This window comes from Megalopta genalis, chromosome 9 (genome assembly GCF_051020955.1).
Source record: "Megalopta genalis isolate 19385.01 chromosome 9, iyMegGena1_principal, whole genome shotgun sequence".
NCBI classification, from domain to species: Eukaryota; Metazoa; Arthropoda; class Insecta; order Hymenoptera; family Halictidae; genus Megalopta; species Megalopta genalis.
In genome coordinates this window covers 1,231,037-1,250,483 of record NC_135021.1, presented here as the reverse complement: position 1 = coordinate 1,250,483, position 19,447 = coordinate 1,231,037, and positions in this window count along the sequence as shown.

Genomic DNA, 19,447 nt, shown 5'->3' with positions numbered 1-19,447 from the left:
GGATGACAAAAGTTGCAAAGTATTTGGGAATCAGTTTCGGCACTAGACTTAATATCACGCCACATGTCAACTACATTGCAGATAAAGCTAAAATACTCTTTAACAAGTTAACAGTAATAGCCAAGGCAAACTGGGGACTAAATCAAAAAAGTATGAACACTATATACAAAGGAACCTTCATCCCCATCATTACATATGCTGCCACAGGATGGGTTGATAAGTTAAATACGCATCACATCAGACGCCTCTTCCAATCTCAGAGACATGCTCTTCTGAGAGTCTCTAAGGCCTATCGTACTATTTCCTCAGATGCTCTAAATATTATTAATGCTGCCATCCCAGTTGACCTTCTCTTGGAAAGACATAAATGTTACTATCTGCTCCGAACAAATAAGGAATTCTCAATAGGAGAGCTGCACATTATCCCCCCAACAGAACTGCCAGATAAAAAATATATTTCTAAAATTAAACAATTAATCGGGACACAGGTATTACATCTCTGGCAAGCACGATGGGAAGCATCCGCCAATGGAAGAACCACTTTCCGTTTCATAGACAACATTTCTGACAGAATCTCATCTTCATGGATATCTCTAAACTATTATTCTACTCAACTAATCTCTGGACATGGCATCATTGGAAACACAATGAAAAAACATAAAATTACTAAAGATGATATATGTGAATGTGGACAAAGGGACTCTGTAGACCACATAATTTTCGAATGCAGTAAACTACATCATCACCGGACTACTCTCATTAGCACCTTGACGGAAAAGCAGATAGCCTGGCCATGCCAATTGAAATGTCTCCTGTCTCAGGATGCGTTTGAAGGTTTCAGAATTTTTGCAATAGCTGTTATGAAACACCGAGAAACAATAGATAGGAGAAGGCAGGATGCATTGTTAAGACCCAGACTTGGGAGACCACCTGGAAGAGCGCTCCCAATACAACTCAGGGGACTCAGTACACGCTCCCGCACAAGGGTGTGACTTCTTCTTTCCATGTGCATCCACCCCACCCCCCTCAAACCTCCAAACCTCCTTTCCTTCCCCCTCCCCTCCTCATCCCTTCCTTTTCTTTCCCTCCCTCCTACCCTTCCTCAAAACCCATCTGTGACGACGCGGGTTGCAGTAACCCCTTGGGTAACTGTAATTGTCCAGGTGAGTGGTGACTTATGTCACCAAACTCTCGTTTCTACGAGCCCGCAAGGGACCGAGCTTTTGCTGGCGACCTCGCCTCCACGTGGCCCCCGCTGTCAACGCGGCGTGCGGGATTCTACCTCACCTGAGGGGGATCGCGGACGCCGCGGCTAAGTGGGTTGCTTCCCTCACGGGACGGTCCTCCCTCTGAATGATCCTTCACGGGTGACAGGGGGGTTTTTCCAAGTCCTCTCTCCCCTCGCAGCTGTTTCTGCACCGACCATCGGTACCTGACATGGGCGTAAGCCTCGTTCAGGAGAGCCTGCCTTTAATTAGGCCTTTGGGCTGTAGAACACTCGTTGCATTTCCTGCATTTTTTGTTCGACTTCTCGTTCCATATTTCTGCAAAAAAAATAATATTATTAAAATAAATTGCTACACGATTACTAGAACAAATTTCCACAATACTAAATTTTATCGCGTTATAAATTCGAAATAAAATCAATTGAATCGTTTGCATACCAGATGGTTCTAAAAAAACAGGATCGAAAAACGCCAAAGAGCGCGATCGCACTCCTTCGATTACATAACTAATATTTTAACTTATATTTAACGAAAAATATACTACATGTATATGCCCTGGCTTTTCTCAACCCAAAATCTGAAGAGCGCGAAAGTGGCTCGTGGTACGCAAACGTTTCAAAACTTTGAAATTCTAGTGCCACATACATAGTTTATATATTAGTATGTACTTACTTGCAATTTCTTCGTGGTTTCTTACTCCTCCAAGAGTTCAGCGTTGAATGAAACTGCGACCCTTCGCAGCTCGAAGTTAGGCCCAGTGTCGGTCTCGGAGCCGTGTTTGTGGTGGGGGGATTTTCAAAATGGGACTACATGATGCGCCAATGGTTCAAATAGTATGATTGGTTGTCTGCCAATGGTTCAAATAGTATCATTGGTTGTCTGCCAATGGTTCAAATAATATCATTGGTTGTCTGCCAATGGTTGAAATAGTATCATTGATTGTCTGCCAATGGTTCAAAAAATATCATTGGTTGTCTGCCAATGGCAATGTCCAATGGTAGCATCGCAAGCATACCCTGGTCCAAATCATGATCCCACACAACGGTTGCTTTCCCTATTTCGAATTTCCCGCTACCGCTGTTTGCAGTTCGAAAATGATTTGTTTACACTTTCGTAGGCGATAAAGCTACATGTATTAGTAGTATCGTAACGTGACTCGCATTCAGCTGTTCTCTGCGTTTTTACGTCGCGTTCAGTCGTGATTTGTTCTCCAAGTGATACGGTCTAGGAGTGCAAAGCGCGCGATGTTTATTTCTTATAATTTTAGATTTTTTCTATTTCATTCTATTTCATTCTACTTCATTCTATTTTATTTTATTCAATTCTATTCTTTTTGATTCTACTTTTATATTCTACTCTATTTGGCATTATTCTACTACATTTCATTGTAAACAATAGAAACAGATAAATTTAACAATTTCAAAAGTGTAGCGAAACGATGCCAAAGGTTGTGAATTCAATGAATTGGGAGGATGTGGTTTCTTCCCAATTGTTTAGACGTATGAAGGGGGATGCATCGAAAAAACTGACCTTGACCACACCAAGATACAGCAAAAGAAAAATTATGAAGGAGAGGTAAGTGAGCATTTTGTTTCGTTACTATGATTTCGGTAATATGTTTCGATATAATTTAAATGGTAAGAGCAAAAGTTCTCATTACTGCTGGAAATACATTTTTTCGCTTTCTCGCTTTTGTACTTCCATTTCTCGGATTTTTATGATATTGACATATGCTGTAGTCCATATTCAATCATTAGAATGAAGTTGCAAAACAAAATCGACGGGTCGAAGTAGCTGATTAGTGTCATTTATACGTCATTTATATTTCACGTAAATTTCTGTATCATCGAAAACACTGACATCGAGATATCCCTTCCTTTTTTTGGGATCTTCGTCACGTACAAATGCTTTCCCGGTTGTATGGACGGATGTTCGTATTGTTTGACGAACAGATGGGGTAGAAAGGAAATTTTAGGATTATTGTCGTAAAGAAAGCTGATTGCCTTCGTGTGTCCCTAAAGAAAGAAATTAGAAGGCCGAGGATCTGGAACTCGGCCGCGTACGGCACGCAGATGGGAAGGTTACAATTTCCGCGTCCGACAATTCATTCCCTCCCACGGTGAGGGCCCACTGCAGATATTATTTCAATACGTATTCTGCATTTGTTTGCAACAAACGTTTTCTCTTCAATCTTCTGCAAAGAGCGTAGCCGATTCAAGATGGTCAAAATTGTCCTTACAGGTTTTTCAAATGAGTACTATACCGTTCGATCTAAATAAATTGATATTATTAATTAAATAATGTGAGCCAGAGAGAGTCACTGTGCCGTTGCAACCATTTCGAATCATAACCTGCAGTAAGCCGTTCAATCTTTCCATTTTAATTGAACACTTGCAAATGATAACGATGACAATACAAGTAGCAACGATTTGTTGCATAGCAATACGGCCCACCGGTCATCAAAAACCTAGCTGCGCAAAATTTCAACCCGGTTGCAAGCTGTGGTTATCTCTGACTATCACGAAGTAAAATAATACAAAATTTATTGTATACGTATCTATTATTTAAAAAATATAATATTATATATTAGAGTTTAGACTTATTTAAGATGAATTTTATGTTGATTACTAATGTGGGATTAATTTATAATAGAGTTGAATTTAATTTTTATTTTGATTTCGGTTCGAGAGATATGAAATTATCTAATTGAATAATTGAATTTGATTTCTAATATACAGTTACGGGGTAATTTTCGTAGAAATAAATAATTGAGTTATAGCTAATTAGTACTATGATTGTAATAATATCATTTATTTTATTTGGGTTCATTTGATTGAATTATATTGAACTGTTAATTATGTATTAATTTGCTTTGTTGGAGTGAGAATATATATATTATTTTAATTGCGGCTAAAAAATTGGCTATAGAATATTTTTCATAAATACAATTTATGAAGTCATCTAAAAATTTAAATAGTTTTCATACGAGTGAAAAGTAGAGATTAATTTTTAATATTACATGAAAGTTTGAATAAGAAATTTAAATTAAATAATGGTAAATTTAGTGCGCCAGCACCAACGGTTAAACTGCTGTTATTCGTTAATTTTAAGAATTTTTAGGGGCTTCAGTTATCTCGATAATAAATTTTAATAATTATCTAGGTTGAATAAATTTATGTGAACCGTACAAATTGCCCGCCACTTTCATTATAAATGGAATAAATCGTAACGTTGTAAAAGTATGGGAAAATGTTTTCATTAAAATTTTAGTTTAACAATAAGTGTTTCATTTACATTGAAAGGATTCTGAATGAGGAAAATTTTATTATTTGCACAAATTATAAATATTATTGATTTCTTAATTTAATATATTTGAAAAAAGGAATTACATGATTATAAGTTATAGTATTTATTTACGAATAAATTTAATGATTTTAAAATGTGTGTGCGTGTGTTGTAGAAGAAGAAAGTAATATTAGTATAAGTAAAAGTGATTTTTTCGTACTTTTTGCATCAGGGTTAATTAAAATAAAGTTAGTGTTTTTAATTATCTCGAAAGTAAAAGAGTTAATTTAATATTTCTGTTATGTATCATAATAATTATTAATACTGAATTGATGAGTTTATGTTGGAAGAAAATCCTAACTTTGGCATTGTTAGTTGTTACATTTTCTATTGGAATTTTTTTTTTCTTTTCTTTTTTACGGACATTATTATTTCATACTTTTAAATATATTTATTCATTTATCCTACATCAAATTGAATTGGTTAGTTTAGGGTATTCAATAATAAATGAAATAAATAATAGTTCATTGTCATATAAAGTATTAAAGTCGTGTAAAGAATTAAGTTTAGATTTATGATAATTGAAGATTTAAATTTTTATTAAAATTAATCAGTAAAATTAAATGATTTGTATTTCATAACAATTTTATTACTTTGTTGTAATATAATTTAACTTAACTGGATAAATTTATTTTAAAACTAATTTAAAATTGGACTTTTGAAATTAGAATATTTAAATTTTCAGTAGTTTCAATCAATAAAATTAAATACTTTGTATTATGATAATTAGACCGCATTTCCAATATTTTCACGTGGCTCGCGGGTGGTCCGGTCTGCCGATAGGACCCACGGCGGACAGTCGCATGAATTGGGGAAAAACCGTAATTCGTTTTCTATGGCCATAAATCCGGTCGACGGGCTAACGATGCATACTGTCAATGTCGTACTAAGAGAAAGAAACAATTGTGCGTTTGTCGTAAATTATGTTGAGTGCGAGCGGCGATTGTGTCGCGCCTTCGACTGACGAAATACACACGACCAGGCACTCGAGGCCCCAATAGTGATTGGTTTCCTGGATCGCAGACAAAATATATATATTGCCGGGTAAGTGGCCGAGGACTGTCGCGTGGTTTCCCACAGATCAGTTTGTTTTTCCTTTAGAGAATCGCGAGCCCCGGGGCACACCAGATAACTGTTATTCGTTGAATTTTTAGGGGCTGCAGTTATCTGGTCTGCCCCGAACGGAGAAGAGCAGAGCAGAGAAGAGCTGAGCAGAGCAGAGAAGAGCGGAGAAGAGCAGAGGAGTGCAGAGCAGAGAAGAGCGGAGAAGAGCAGAACAGAGAAGAGCAGAGCAGAGCAGAGAAGAGCAGTGAAGAGCAGAGAAGAGCAGAACAGAGAAGAGCAGAGGAGAGCAGAGCAGAGCAGTGGTGAGCTGAGCAGTGAAGAGCAGAGAAGAGCAGAGCGGAGGAGTGCAGAGAAGAGCAGAGAAGAGCAGAGCAGAGCAGAGAAGAGCAGAGAAGAGCAGAGAAGTGCAGAGCAGAGAAGAGGGGAGAAGAGCATAGCAGGGCGGAGAACAGCAGATCAGAGCAGACCAGAGCAGACCAGAGAAGAGCAGAGCAGAGCAGAGAAGTGCTGAGAAGAGCAGAGAAGAGCAGAGCATAGCAGAGCAGAGCAGAGAAGAGCAGAGAAGAGCAGAGCAGAGCAGAGCAGTGCAGAGAAGAGCAGAGCAGAGAAGGCCAGACCAGAACAGAGAAGAGCAGTGCAGAGAAGTGCACAGCAGAGCAGAGCAGAGCATAGCAGAGGAGAGAAGAGCTGAGCAGAGCAGAGCAGAGGAGAGCAGAGCAGATCAGAGCAGAGCAGAGCAGAGAAGAACAGAACAGAGCAGAGAAGAGCAGAGCAGAGATGAGCAGAGAAGAGCGGAGAAGAGTAGAGCAGAGCAGAGAAGAGCATACCAGATCAGACCAGAGCAGACCAGAGAGGTGCAGGGCAGAGAAGAGCAGAGAAGAGCAGAGAAGAACTGAGAAGAGCGGAGAAGAGCAGAGGAGAGCAGAGAAGAACAGAGAAGAGCAAAGCAGAGCAGAGCGAGGAAGAGCAGAGCAGAGCGAATGAACAAATGAACAAATGAACAAATGAACAAATGAACAAATGAACAAATGAACAAATGGACAAATGAACAAATGGACAAATGAAGAAAAATGAACAAATGAACAAATGAACAAATGTACAAATGTACAAATGTACAAATGTACAAATGAACAAATGAACAAATGAACAATTGAACAAATGAACAAATGAACAAATGAACGAATGAACGAATGAACGAATGAACGAATGAACGAATGAACGAATGAACGAATGAACAAATCAACAAATCAACAAATGAACAAATGAACAAATGAACAAATGAACAAATGAACAAATGAACAAATGAGCAAATGAACAAATGAACAAATGAACGAACGAACGAACGAACAAACGAACAAACGAACAAACGAACAAACGAACAAAAGAACAAACGAACAAACGAACAAACGAACAAACGAACAAACGAACGAATGAACGAATGAACGAATGAACAAATCAACAAATCAACAAATCAACAAATGGACAAATGAACAAATGAACAAATGAACAAATCAACACATCAACACATCAACAAATGAACAAATGGACAAACGAACAAACGAACAAACGAACAAATGGACAAACGAACAAACGAACAAGTAAACAAATGAACAAACGAACAAACGAACAAACGAACAAACGAACAAACGATCGAATGAACGAATGAACGAATGAACGAATGAACAAATCAACAAATCAACAAATCAACAAATCAACAAATCAACAAATGAACAAACGAACAAACGAACAAACGAACAAACGAACAAACGAACGAATGAACGAATGAACAAATAAAACGAATGAACAAATAAAACGAATGAACAAATAAAACGAATGAACAAATGAACAAATGAACAAAATCGGTAGTTAAGCAAGATTCTCGTATTTAAAAAATCTGATGATAGGTTGTTCCAGAAAATTGAAAAAACCGAAAAATCACTGGAGTAAAGTGCCATTTTCTGACATTAGATTTCGTTCTAAATGCTTCATCCCTATGTAAAAACGTTATGTAAGCAAGAATATCGTATTTTGAAGTAAATCTAATTATAGGTTTTTTCAGAAAATTGAAAAAACCGAAAAATCACAAGAGTAAAGTGCCATTTTCTGACATTAGATTTCGTTCTAAATGCTCAATCCCTATATAAAAACGTTATTTAAGCAAGATTATGGTATTTTGAAGAAAATCTAATGATAGGTTTTTTCAGAAAATTGAAAAAACCGAAAAGTCACAAGAGTAAAGTGACATTTTCTGACATTACATTTCGTTCTAAATACTTAATTCTAATGTAAAATCGTTAGTTAAGCAAGATTCTCGTATTTAAAAAATCTGATGATAGGTTTTTTCAGAAAATTGAAAAAACCGAAAAATCACAAGAGTAAAGTGCCATTTTCTGACATTAGATTTCGTTCTAAATGGTTAATCCCTATGTAAAAACGTTATTGAAGCAAGAATATCGTATTTTGAAGTATATCAATAATGATAGATCCTTTCAGAAAATTGAAAAAACCGAAAAATCACAAGAGTAAAGTGCCATTTTCTGACATTAGATTTCGTTCTAAATGCTCAATCCCTATATAAAAACGTTATTTAAGCAAGATTATGGTATTTTGAAGAAAATCTAATGATAGGTTTTTTCAGAAAATTGAAAAAACCGAGAAGTCACAAGAGTAAAGTGACATTTTCTGACATTACATTTCGTTCTAAATACTTAATTCTAATGTAAAATCGTTAGTTAAGCAAGATTCTCGTATTTAAAAAAATCTAATGAGAGGTGTTTTGAGAAAATTGAAGAAGCCGAAAAATCACAAGAGTAAAGTGCCATTTTCTGACATTACATTTCGTTCTAAATACTTAGTTCTAATGTAAAATCGTTAGCTAAGCCAGACTCTCGTATTTAAGAAAATCTAATGACAGGTTTTTTCAGAAAATTGAAAAAACCGAAAAATCACTAGAGTAAAGCGCCATTTTCTGACTTTAGATTTCGTTCTAAATACTTAATTCTAATGTAAAATCGTTAGTTAAGCAAGATTCTCGTATTTAAAAAAATCTAATGAGAGGTGTTTTGAGAAAATTGAAGAAGCCGAAAAATCACAAGAGTAAAGTGCCATTTTCTGACATTACATTTCGTTCTAAATACTTAGTTCTAATGTAAAATCGTTAGCTAAGCCAGACTCTCGTATTTAAGAAAATCTAATGACAGGTTTTTTCAGAAAATTGAAAAAACCGTAAAATCATAAGAGGAAAGTGCCATTTTCTGACATTAGATTTCGTTCTAAATGCTTAATCCCTATGTAAAAGTGTTATCTAAGCAAGAATATCGTAGTTTGAGGTAAATCTAATTATAGGTTTTTTCAGAAAATTGAAAAAACCGTAAAATCGCTAGAGTAAAGTGCCATTTTCTGACATTAGATTTCGTTCTAAATGCTTCATCCCTATGTAAAAACGTTATGTAAGCAAGAATATCGTATTTTGAAGAAAATCTAATGATAGGTTTTTTCAGAAAATTGAGAAAACCGAAAAATCACAAGAGTAAAGTGCCATTTTCTGACATTAGATTTCGTTCTAAATGCTTCATCCCTATGTAAAAATGTTATTTAAGCAAGAATATCGTATTTTGAAGTATATCTATAATGATAGGTTTTTTCAGAAAATTGAAAAAACCGAAAAGTCACAAGAGTAAAGTGACATTTTCTGACATTACATTTCGTTCTAAATACTTAATTCTAATGTAAAATCGTTAGTTAAGCAAGATTCTCGTATTTAAAAAATCTGATGATAGGTTTTTTCAGAAAATTGAAAAAACCGAAAAATCACAAGAGTAAAGTGCCATTTTCTGACATTAGATTTCGTTCTAAATGCTTCATCCCTATGTAAAAACGTTATTTATGCAAGAATATCGTATTTTGAAGTATATCTATAATGATAGTTTTTTTCAGAAAATTGAAAAAACCGAAAAATCACAAGAGTAAAGTGCCATTTTCTGACATTAGATTTCGTTCTAAATGCTTAATCCCTATGTAAAAACGTTATTTAAGCAAGAATATCGTATTTTGAAGAAAATCTAATGATAGGTTTTTACAGAAAGTTGAAAAAACCGAAAAATCACTAGAGTAAAGCGCCATTTTCTGACTTTAGATTTCGTTCTAAATACTTAATTCTGATGTAAAATCGTTAGTTAAGCAAGATTCTCGTATTTAAAAAAATCTAATGAGAGGTGTTTTGAGAAAATTGAAGAAGCCGAAAAATCACAAGAGTAAAGTGCCATTTTCTGACATTACATTTCGTTCTAAATACTTAGTTCTAATGTAAAATCGTTAGCTAAGCCAGACTCTCGTATTTAAGAAAATCTAATGACAGGTTTTTTCAGAAAATTGAAAAAACCGTAAAATCATAAGAGGAAAGTGCCATTTTCTGACATTAGATTTCGTTCTAAATGCTTAATCCCTATGTAAAAGTGTTATCTAAGCAAGAATATCGTAGTATGAGGTAAATCTAATTATAGGTTTTTTCAGAAAATTGAAAAAACCGTAAAATCGCTAGAGTAAAGTGCCATTTTCTGACATTAGATTTCGTTCTAAATGCTTCATCCCTATGTAAAAACGTTATTTAAGCAAGAATATCGTATCTTGAAGTATATCTAATTATAGGTTTTTTCAGAAAATTGAAAAAACCGAAAAATCGCTAGAGTAAAGTGCCATTTTCTGACATTAGATTTCGTTCTAAATGCTTCATCCCTATGTAAAAACGTTATGTAAGCAAGAATATCGTATTTTGAAGTAAATCTAATTATAGGTTTTTTCAGAAAATTGAAAAAACCGTAAAATCACAAGAGTAAAGTGCCATTTTCTGACATTAGATTTCGTTCTAAATGCTCAATCCCTATATATAAACGTTATTTAAGCAAGATTATGGTATTTTGAAGAAAATCTAATGATAGGTTTTTTCAGAAAATTGAAAAAACCGAAAAGTCACAAGAGTAAAGTGACATTTTCTGACATTACATTTCGTTCTAAATACTTAATTCTAATGTAAAATCGTTAGTTAAGCAAGATTCTCGTATTTAAAAAATCTGATGATAGGTTTTTTCAGAAAATTGAAAAAACCGAAAAATCACAAGAGTTAAGTGCCATTTTCTGACATTAGATTTCGTTCTAAATGGTTAATCCCTATGTAAAAACGTTATTGAAGCAAGAATATCGTATTTTGAAGTATATCAATAATGATAGATCCTTTCAGAAAATTGAAAAAACCGAAAAATCACAAGAGTAAAGTGCCATTTTCTGACATTAGATTTCGTTCTAAATGCTTAATCCCTATGTAAAAACTTTATTTAAGCAAGAATATCGTATTTTGAAGAAAATCTAATGATAGGTTTTTACAGAAAGTTGAAAAAACCGAAAAATCACTAGAGTAAAGCGCCATTTTCTGACTTTAGATTTCGTTCTAAATACTTAATTCTAATGTAAAATCGTTAGTTAAGCAAGATTCTCGTATTTAAAAAAATCTAATGAGAGGTGTTTTGAGAAAATTGAAGAAGCCGAAAAATCACAAGAGTAAAGTGCCATTTTCTGACATTAGATTTCGTTCTAAATGGTTAATCCCTATGTAAAAACGTTATTGAAGCAAGAATATCGTATTTTGAAGTATATCAATAATGATAGATCCTTTCAGAAAATTGAAAAAACCGAAAAATCACAAGAGTAAAGTGCCATTTTCTGACATTAGATTTCGTTCTAAATGCTTAATCCCTATGTAAAAACGTTATTTAAGCAAGAATATCGTATTTTGAAGAAAATCTAATGATAGGTTTTTACAGAAAGTTGAAAAAACCGAAAAATCACTAGAGTAAAGCGCCATTTTCTGACTTTAGATTTCGTTCTAAATACTTAATTCTAATGTAAAATCGTTAGTTAAGCAAGATTCTCGTATTTAAAAAAATCTAATGAGAGGTGTTTTGAGAAAATTGAAGAAGCCGAAAAATCACAAGAGTAAAGTGCCATTTTCTGACATTACATTTCGTTCTAAATACTTAGTTCTAATGTAAAATCGTTAGCTAAGCCAGACTCTCGTATTTAAGAAAATCTAATGACAGGTTTTTTCAGAAAATTGAAAAAACCGAAAAATCACTAGAGTAAAGTGCCATTTTCTGACATTAGATTTCGTTCTAAATGCTTCACCCTATGTAAAAACGTTATGTAAGCAAGAATATCGTATTTTGAAGTAAATCTAATTATAGGTTTTTTCAGAAAATTGAGAAAACCGAAAAATCACAAGAGTAAAGTGCCATTTTCTGACATTAGATTTCGTTCTAAATGCTCAATCCCTATATAAAAACGTTATTTAAGCAAGATTATGGTATTTGGAAGAAAATCTAATGATAGGTTTTTTCAGAAAATTGAAAAAACCGAAAAGTCACAAGAGTAAAGTGACATTTTCTGACATTACATTTCGTTCTAAATACTTAATTCTAATGTAAAATCGTTAGTTAAGCAAGATTCTCGTATTTAAAAAATCTGATGATAGGTTTTTTCAGAAAATTGAAAAAACCGAAAAATCACAAGAGTAAAGTGCCATTTTCTGACATTAGATTTCGTTCTAAATGGTTAATCCCTATGTAAAAACGTTATTGAAGCAAGAATATCGTATTTTGAAGTATATCAATAATGATAGATCCTTTCAGAAAATTGAAAAAACCGAAAAATCACAAGAGTAAAGTGCCATTTTCTAACATTAGATTTCGTTCTAAATGCTTAATCCCTATGTAAAAACGTTATTTAAGCAAGAATATCGTATTTTGAAGAAAATCTAATGATAGGTTTTTACAGAAAGTTGAAAAAACCGAAAAATCACTAGAGTAAAGCGCCATTTTCTGACTTTAGATTTCGTTCTAAATACTTAATTCTAATGTAAAATCGTTAGTTAAGCAAGATTCTCGTATTTAAAAAATCTGATGATAGGTTTTTTCAGAAAATTGAAAAAACCGAAAAATCACAAGAGTAAAGTGCCATTTTCTGACATTAGATTTCGTTCTAAATGGTTAATCCCTATGTAAAAACGTTATTGAAGCAAGAATATCGTATTTTGAAGTATATCAATAATGATAGATCCTTTCAGAAAATTGAAAAAACCGAAAAATCACAAGAGTAAAGTGCCATTTTCTGACATTAGATTTCGTTCTATATGCTTAATCCCTATGTAAAAACGTTATTTAAGCAAGAATATCGTATTTTGAAGAAAATCTAATGATAGGTTTTTACAGAAAGTTGAAAAAACCGAAAAATCACTAGAGTAAAGCGCCATTTTCTGACTTTAGATTTCGTTCTAAATACTTAATTCTAATGTAAAATCGTTAGTTAAGCAAGATTCTCGTATTTAAAAAAATCTAATGAGAGGTGTTTTGAGAAAATTGAAGAAGCCGAAAAATCACAAGAGTAAAGTGCCATTTTCTGACATTACATTTCGTTCTAAATACTTAGTTCTAATGTAAAATCGTTAGCTAAGCCAGACTCTCGTATTTAAGAAAATCTAATGACAGGTTTTTTCAGAAAATTGAAAAAACCGAAAAATCACTAGAGTAAAGCGCCATTTTCTGACTTTAGATTTCGTTCTAAATACTTAATTCTAATGTAAAATCGTTAGTTAAGCAAGATTCTCGTATTTAAAAAAATCTAATGAGAGGTGTTTTGAGAAAATTGAAGAAGCCGAAAAATCACAAGAGTAAAGTGCCATTTTCTGACATTACATTTCGTTCTAAATACTTCGTTCTAATGTAAAATCGTTAGCTAAGCCAGACTCTCGTATTTAAGAAAATCTAATGACAGGTTTTTTCAGAAAATTGAAAAAACCGTAAAATCATAAGAGGAAAGTGCCATTTTCTGACATTAGATTTCGTTCTAAATGCTTAATCCCTATGTAAAAGTGTTATCTAAGCAAGAATATCGTAGTTTGAGGTAAATCTAATTATAGGTTTTTTCAGAAAATTGAAAAAACCGTAAAATCGCTAGAGTAAAGTGCCATTTTCTGACATTAGATTTCGTTCTAAATGCTTCATCCCTATGTAAAAACGTTATGTAAGCAAGAATATCGTATTTTGAAGTAAATCTAATTATAGGTTTTTTTCAGAAAATTGAAAAAACCGAGAAATCGCTAGAGTAAAGTGCCATTTTCTGACATTAGATTTCGTTCTAAATACTCAATCCCTATATAAAAACGTTATTTAAGCAAGATTATGGTATTTTGAAGAAAATCTAATGATTGGTTTTTTCAGAAAATTGAGAAAACCGAAAAATCACAAGAGTAAAGTGCCATTTTCTGACATTAGATTTCGTTCTAAATGCTTCATCCCTATGTAAAAATGTTATTTAAGCAAGAATATCGTATTTTGAAGTATATCTATAATGATAGGTTTTTTCAGAAAATTGAAAAAACCGAAAAGTCACAAGAGTAAAGTGACATTTTCTGACATTACATTTCGTTCTAAATACTTAATTCTAATGTAAAATCGTTAGTTAAGCAAGATTCTCGTATTTAAAAAATCTGATGATAGGTTTTTTCAGAAAATTGAAAAAACCGAAAAATCACAAGAGTAAAGTGCCATTTTCTGACATTAGATTTCGTTCTAAATGCTTCATCCCTATGTAAAAACGTTATTTATGCAAGAATATCGTATTTTGAAGTATATCTATAATGATAGTTTTTTTCAGAAAATTGAAAAAACCGAAAAATCACAAGAGTAAAGTGCCATTTTCTGACATTAGATTTCGTTCTAAATGCTTAATCCCTATGTAAAAACGTTATTTAAGCAAGAATATCGTATTTTGAAGAAAATCTAATGATAGGTTTTTACAGAAAGTTGAAAAAACCGAAAAATCACTAGAGTAAAGCGCCATTTTCTGACTTTAGATTTCGTTCTAGATACTTAATTCTGATGTAAAATTGTTAGTTAAGCAAGATTCTCGTATTTAAAAAAATCTAATGAGAGGTGTTTTGAGAAAATTGAAGAAGCCGAAAAATCACAAGAGTAAAGTGCCATTTTCTGACATTACATTTCGTTCTAAATACTTAGTTCTAATGTAAAATCGTTAGCTAAGCCAGACTCTCGTATTTAAGAAAATCTAATGACAGGTTTTTTCAGAAAATTGAAAAAACCGTAAAATCATAAGAGGAAAGTGCCATTTTCTGACATTAGATTTCGTTCTAAATGCTTAATCCCTATGTAAAAGTGTTATCTAAGCAAGAATATCGTAGTATGAGGTAAATCTAATTATAGGTTTTTTCAGAAAATTGAAAAAACCGTAAAATCGCTAGAGTAAAGTGCCATTTTCTGACATTAGATTTCGTTCTAAATGCTTCATCCCTATGTAAAAACGTTATTTAAGCAAGAATATCGTATCTTGAAGTATATCTATAATGATAGGTTTTTTCAGAAAATTCAAAAAACCGTAAAATCATAAGAGGAAAGTGCCATTTTCTGACATTAGATTTCGTTCTAAATGCTTAATCCCTATGTAAAAGTGTTATCTAAGCAAGAATATCGTAGTTTGAGGTAAATCTAATTATAGGTTTTTTCAGAAAATTGAAAAAACCGTAAAATCGCTAGAGTAAAGTGCCATTTTCTGACATAAGATTTCGTTCTAAATGCTTCATCCCTATGTAGAAACGTTATGTAAGCAAGAATATCGTATTTTGAAGTAAATCTAATTATAGGTTTTTTCAGAAAATTGAAAAAACCGAAAAATCGCTAGGGTAAAGTGCCATTTTCTGACATTAGATTTCGTTCTAAATGCTCAATCCCTATATAAAAACGTTATCTAAGCAAGATTATGGTATTTTGAAGAAAATCTAATGATAGGTTTTTTCAGAAAATTGAGAAAACCGAAAAATCACAAGAGTAAAGTGCCATTTTCTGACATTAGATTTCGTTCTAAATGCTTCATCCCTATGTAAAAACGTTATGTAAGCAAGAATATCGTATTTTGAAGTAAATCTAATTATAGGTTTTTTCAGAAAATTGAAAAAACCGAAAAATCACAAGAGTAAAGTGCCATTTTCTGACATTAGATTTCGTTCTAAATGCTCAATCCCTATATAAAAACGTTATTTAAGCAAGATTATGGTATTTTGAAGAAAATCTAATGATAGGTTTTTTCAGAAAATTGAAAAAACCGAAAAGTCACAAGAGTAAAGTGACATTTTCTGACATTACATTTCGTTCTAAATACTTAATTCTAATGTAAAATCGTTAGTTAAGCAAGATTCTCGTATTTAAAAAATCTGATGATAGGTTTTTTCAGAAAATTGAAAAAACCGAAAAATCACAAGAGTAAAGTGCCATTTTCTGACATTAGATTTCGTTCTAAATGGTTAATCCCTATGTAAAAACGTTATTGAAGCAAGAATATCGTATTTTGAAGTATATCAATAATGATAGATCCTTTCAGAAAATTGAAAAAACCGAAAAATCACAAGAGTAAAGTGCCATTTTCTGACATTAGATTTCGTTCTAAATGCTTAATCCCTATGTAAAAACGTTATTTAAGCAAGAATATCGTATTTTGAAGAAAATCTAATGATAGGTTTTTACAGAAAGTTGAAAAAACCGAAAAATCACTAGAGTAAAGCGCCATTTTCTGACTTTAGATTTCGTTCTAAATACTTAATTCTGATGTAAAATCGTTAGTTAAGCAAGATTCTCGTATTTAAAAAATCTGATGATAGGTTTTTTCAGAAAATTGAAAAAACCGAAAAATCACAAGAGTAAAGTGCCATTTTCTGACATTAGATTTCGTTCTAAATACTTAGTTCTAATGTAAAATCGTTAGCTAAGCCAGACTCTCGTATTTAAGAAAATCTAATGACAGGTTTTTTCAGAAAATTGAAAAAACCGTAAAATCATAAGAGGAAAGTGCCATTTTCTGACATTAGATTTCGTTCTAAATGCTTAATCCCTATGTAAAAGTGTTATCTAAGCAAGAATATCGTAGTATGAGGTAAATCTAATTATAGGTTTTTTCAGAAAATTGAAAAAACCGAAAAATCGCTAGAGTAAAGTGCCATTTTCTGACATTAGATTTCGTTCTAAATGCTTCATCCCTATGTAAAAACGTTATTTAAGCAAGAATATCGTATCTTGAAGTATATCTATAATGATAGGTTTTTTCAGAAAATTCAATAAACCGTAAAATCATAAGAGGAAAGTGCCATTTTCTGACATTAGATTTCGTTCTAAATGCTTAATCCCTATGTAAAAGTGTTATCTCAGCAAGAATATCGTAGTTTGAGGTAAATCTAATTATAGGTTTTTTCAGAAAATTGAAAAAACCGTAAAATCGCTAGAGTAAAGTGCCATTTTCTGACATAAGATTTCGTTCTAAATGCTTCAACCCTATGTAAAAACGTTATGTAAGCAAGAATATCGTATTTTGAAGTAAATCTAATTATAGGTTTTTTCAGAAAATTGAAAAAACCGAAAAATCGCTAGAGTAAAGTGCCATTTTCTGACATTAGATTTCGTTCTAAATGCTCAATCCCTATATAAAAACGTTATTTAAGCAAGATTATGGTATTTTGAAGAAAATCTAATGATAGGTTTTTTCAGAAAATTGAGAAAACCGAAAAATCACAAGAGTAAAGTGCCATTTTCTGACATTAGATTTCGTTCTAAATGCTTCATCCCTATGTAAAAATGTTATTTAAGCAAGAATATCGTATTTTGAAGTATATCTATAATGATAGGTTTTTTCAGAAAATTGAAAAAACCGAAAAGTCACAAGAGTAAAGTGACATTTTCTGACATTACATTTCGTTCTAAATACTTAATTCTAATGTAAAATCGTTAGTTAAGCAAGATTCTCGTATTTAAAAAATCTGATGATAGGTTTTTTCAGAAAATTGAAAAAACCGAAAAATCACAAGAGTAAAGTGCCATTTTCTGACATTAGATTTCGTTCTAAATGCTTCATCCCTATGTAAAAACGTTATTTATGCAAGAATATCGTATTTTGAAGTATATCTATAATGATAGTTTTTTTCAGAAAATTGAAAGAACCGAAAAATCACAAGAGTAAAGTGCCATTTTCTGACATTAGATTTCGTTCTAAATGCTTAATCCCTATGTAAAAACATTATTTAAGCAAGAATATCGTATTTTGAAGAAAATCTAATGATAGGTTTTTACAGAAAGTTGAAAAAACCGAAAAATCACTAGAGTAAAGTGCCATTTTCTGACATTAGATTTCGTTCTAAATGCTCAATCCCTATATAAAAACGTTATTTAAGCAAGATTATGGTATTTTGAAGAAAATCTAATGATTGGTTTTTTCAGAAAATTGAGAAAACCGAAAAATCACAAGAGTAAAGTGCCATTTTCTGACATTAGATTTCGTTCTAAATGCTCAATCCCTATATAAAAACGTTATTTAAGCAAGATTATGGTATTTTGAAGAAAATCTAATGATAGGTTTTTTCAGAAAATTGAGAAAACCGAAAAATCACAAGAGTAAAGTGCCATTTTCTGACATTAGATTTCGTTCTAAATGCTTAATCCCTATGTAAAAGTGTTATTTATGCAAGAATATCGTAGTTTGAGGTAAATCTAATTATAGGTTTTTACAGAAAATTGAAAAGACCGAAAAATGGCTAGCGTAAAGTGCCATTTTCTGACATTAGATTTCGTTCTAAATGCTTCATCACTATGTAAAAACGTTATTTAAGCAAGAATATCGTATTTTGAAGTATATCTATAATGATACGTTTTTTCAGAAAATTGAAAAAACCGAAAAATCACAAGAGTAAAGTGCCATTTTCTGACATTACATTTCGTTCTAAATGCTTCATCCCTATGTAAAAACGTTATGTAAGCAAGAATATCGTATCTTGAAGTATATCTATAATGATAGGTTTTTTCAGAAAATTGAAAAAACCGTAAAATCACAAGAGTAAAGTGCCATTTTCTGACATTAGATTTCGTTCTAAATGATTAATCTCTATGTACAAACGTTATTTAAGCAACAATATTGTACCTGGAAGGAAGTCTAAGAATAGGTTTTTACAGACATTTGAAAAAACCGAAAAATCACAAGAGTAAAGTGCCATTTTCTGACATTAGATTTCGTTCTAAATGTTTAATCCCTATGTAAAAACGTTATTGAAGCAAGAATATCGTATTTTAAAGTATATCAATAATGATAGGTCCTTTCAGAAAATTGAAAAATCCGAAAAATCACAAGAGTAAAGTGCCATTTTCTGACATTAGATTTCGTTCTAAATGCTTAATCCCTATGTAAAAATGTTATTTAAGCAAGAATATCGTATTTTGAAGAAAATCTAATGATAGGTTTTTACAGAAAGTTGAAAAACCGAAAAATCACTACAGTAAACCGCCATTTTCTGACATTAGATTTCGTTCTAAATGCTTAATTCCTATGTAAAAGTCTTATTTAAGCAAGAATATCGTAGTTTGAGGTAAATCTAATTATAGGTTTTTTCAGAAAATTGAAAAAACCGAAAAACCGCTAGAGTATTGTGCCATTTTCTGACATTAGATTTCGTTCTAAATGCTTCATCCCTATGTAAAAACGTTATTGAAGCAAGAATATCGTATTTTGAAGTATATCTAATAATAGGTTCTTTCAGAAAATTGAAAAAACCGTAAAATCACGAGAGTAAAGTTCCATTTTCTGACATTACATTTCGTTCTAAATACTTAGTTCTAATGTAAAATCGTTAGCTAAGCCAGATTCTCGTATTTAAGAAAATCTAATGACAGGTTTTTTCAGAAAATTCATAAAACCGTAAAATCATAAGAGGAAAG